Source organism: Mandrillus leucophaeus, unplaced genomic scaffold (genome assembly GCF_000951045.1).
Source record: "Mandrillus leucophaeus isolate KB7577 unplaced genomic scaffold, Mleu.le_1.0 Scaffold291, whole genome shotgun sequence".
Taxonomy (NCBI): Eukaryota; Metazoa; Chordata; class Mammalia; order Primates; family Cercopithecidae; genus Mandrillus; species Mandrillus leucophaeus.
This window is the reverse complement of record NW_012103043.1, coordinates 1,109,670-1,113,260: the sequence shown is the minus strand read 5'-3', so window position 1 is coordinate 1,113,260 and position 3,591 is coordinate 1,109,670.

Genomic DNA, 3,591 nt, shown 5'->3' with positions numbered 1-3,591 from the left:
CACAAAAGCAACCAGCTGAGCTCACTGGAAACATGCAGTCAGTCATCCAGCAGGGCAAAACAAGTCGTAAAGGTCATATCCACAAATACAGGTAGAAAGTCTTCCCCTCACACTGAGCAAGTGTCCCTTAATTTGCCCAATTTGCCAGAAACACAGTTTGGATAAAAATATAAAACAGGGCTGGGTGGTGGCTCACACCTGTAATCCCAGCACTTTGGGAGGCCAAGGTAGGTAGATCACTTGAGGCTAGGAGTTGAAGACCAGCCTGGGCAGCACAGGAAGACCCTGTCGCTACAAAAAAAAAAAAGGAAAAGGAAAAAAAAAAGGAAAGGAAAAATATATAAAATAAAGTAAAAAAAAAAAGTGAGAACTAGCTCTTATATAAACTAGTGAGTTGTGTTTTGTTAACTGCATTTGATAATATATTGGCCTAAAAAGGCTCCCAAGATCTTTTCAGTAACTTTCAACCTCAGAGTCACACTAAGTGAAGTTAGATAATAGACATTCATTGAATATCTAAATAATACCTGAACAGGAGAAAGTGCTGGAACATTCATTATTAAGCATAACTTTTTGTACTTTTTGGCTTCTTTATATGGTACAGACTGGCTAGAGGTATTCTGGCCTGTTAACAAACATGTTCTTGGCACTTTTGTACTATAAAAAGGAGATTATAAGATAGTATATTCATAAAATTTGCTAATAAACTGCTAAATGACAGACAATTTCCAGTTGTCTTCTTCCTACTTTTCTCTGTAAAATACAAGTATGGCCAGGCGTGGTGACTCATGCCTGTAATCTCAGTGCTTTGGGAAGCTGAGGTCGGAGAATTACTTGAGCTCGGGAGTTCAAGGGTGCAGTGAGTCCTGGGCAACACAGCAAGACTGTCTCTTAAATAAAAAAAAAAAACCGGTTACTAATGGTTAAAAATTATAATCAATATATGAAAACAAAACTCCTAGAAACAATATGAAGGAAACAATTTTGTATACAAAGTATGAGAGGAAAATAGGATGTGTTTTTATATGAAAAGTATGCAAAGAATGTAGACTGTTTTTGTTAAACAAAGGGATGTAATTTTATCCTGAAGTAAAATTACAAAAAGAGGAAAAATATAGGACAAAGCGTCAATGGCCCAGGAATTCGAGACAAGCCTGGGTAACTGGTGAAACCCTGTTTCTATAAAAAAAAAAAAAAAAACACAAAAATTATTAGCCTGGTGTGGTGGTACATGCCTGTAGTCCCAGCTACTTGGGAGGCTGAGGCAGCAGGATCGCTGGAGCCGAGGAGGTCGAGGCTACAGTGAACTGAGATCTCGCCACTACACTCCATCCTGGGTGACAGACTGAGATTCTGTCTCAAAACAAAACCAAACGTGAATGGATACAGAAAGTTATCCCTATGTTTCCCAGGCTGGTCTTGAACTCCTGGCCTCAAGAAAGTCTGCAGAAAAGAATCGTTATGAGGTCAAAGCTGGCTAGAATTGATCTCATAATCATTGAATGTGTTTATGTATAAAGTTTCTTTAAATTTTTTTTTTTTTTTGAGACAGAGTCTCGCTCTGTTACCCAGGCTGGAGTGCAATGGTGTGATCTGGGCTCACTGCAACCTCTGCCTCCCAGGCTTCAGCAATTCTCCTGTCTTAGCCTCCCAAGTAGCTGGGACCACAAGCACACGTTACCACACCCAGCTAATTTTTGTATTTTTAGTAGAGACGGGGTTTTGCCATGTTGGCCAGCCTGGTCTTAAACTCCCAATCTCAGGTGATCTGCCCTCCCAAAATGCTGGGATTATAGGCATAAGCCGCCGCACCCGGCCTAAATTTTTTTCAGTGACAGAGTCTCACTCTGTTACCGAGGCTGGAGTGCAGTGGTAGAATTACAGCTCACTGCAGCCTTAAACTCCTGGGCTCCAGTGATCCCCCTGCCTCAGTCTTCAGGGTACATGGGACTACAGACATGTACCACCATGCCCAGCTAATTTTTCATTTTTTTTTTTTTTGTAGAGACAGGGCCTCAGCATGTTTCTCAGGCTGGTCTCAGACTCCTGGGCTCAGGCAATCCTCCCTCCTTGGACTCCCAAAGTGTTGGGATTATAGGCGTGAGCCACTGCATTGTCTTGATCGCAAACTAACTTGAGATTTCCTGGAGGGCCCCTGAAAGACCTCAGAGGATCTGTCCTGTGACCTTGTAAGAGAGATGTTAAACTAACTAGGTTCATTTTTTTTTTTTTTTTTGAGACGTAGTCTCGCTCTGTCGCCCAGGCTGGAGCGCAGTGGCCAGATCTCAGCTCACTGCAAGCTCCGCCTCCCGGGTTTACGCCATTCTCCTGCCTCAGCCTCCCGAGTAGCTGGGACTACAGGCGCTCGCCATCTCGCCTGGCTAGTTTTTTGTATTTTTTTTAGTAGAGACGGGGTTTTACCATGTTAGCCAGGATGGTCTCTATCTCCTGACCTCGTGATCTGCCTGTCTCGGCCTCCCAAAGTGCTGGGATTACAGGCTTGAGCCACCGCACCCAGCCGCTAGGTTTATTTCAATGGCAAATTTTGTGGGCAGCAAGCCACCCAGGTGCCGAGGCAAGAGACCAAGGGCACAAGCTGTTCCAGTATAATAAAGAAAATATATCAAATAAGAAGAGTTACACTAGATACAGATTATAGATATGATTATATATCAATATCATTAATCATTAGCTTGTAGCAATTACTCTTTATTCCAATATTATAATAATCTTCGCTCTACAATCATAACCTAGGAGAAACCAAGCCATACAGTGATAGGAGCTGAAGGGACACAGTGAGAAGTGACCAGAAGACAAGAGCGTGAGCCTTCTGCTATGCCCGGACAGGGCCACTAGAGGGCTCCTTGGTCTAGTGGTAACGTCAGCGCCTGGGAAGACGCTGGTTACCTAGCAGACCTTGGTCTAGTAACCAGACCTTGGTCTAGCGGTAGCGTCAGTGCCTAGAAAAAGCACCCCTTACTTAGCAGACCGGGAAAGGGAGTCTCCTCCCTTTCCCAGGGGAGTTAGAGGAGACTCTACTCCACCATCTCTTGTGGAGGGTCTGACATCAGTCAGGCCCGCCCGCAGTTATCCGGAGGCCTAACCGTCTCCCTGTGATGCTGTGCTTCAGCGGTCACGCTCCCGGTCCGCCTTCATGTTCCATCCTGTACACTTGGCTATGCCTTCTAGATAGCAGTAGCAAAATTAGTGAAAGTACTAAAAGTCTCTGAAATACAGAAATAATGGCGTAAGCTGTCTCCTCTCTCTGCCTCGGCTGCCAAACAGGGAAAGGCCCCCTGTCCAGTGGACACGTGACCCACGTGACCTTACCTATCATTGCAGATGGCTCACACTCCTTACCCTGCCCCCTTGCCTTGTATCAATAAATAACAGCGCAGCCTGGTATTTGGGGCCACTACCAGTATCTGCACCTTGGTGGTAGTGGTCCCTGGGCCCAGCCGTCTTTTCTTCTCTTTGTCTTGTGTCTTTATTTCTACGATCTCTCATCTCTGCACACGGGAAGAAAAACCCACAGACCCTGTAGGGCTGGTCCCTTCATAATTTCTTTTTTTTTTTTTTTGAGACGGAGTC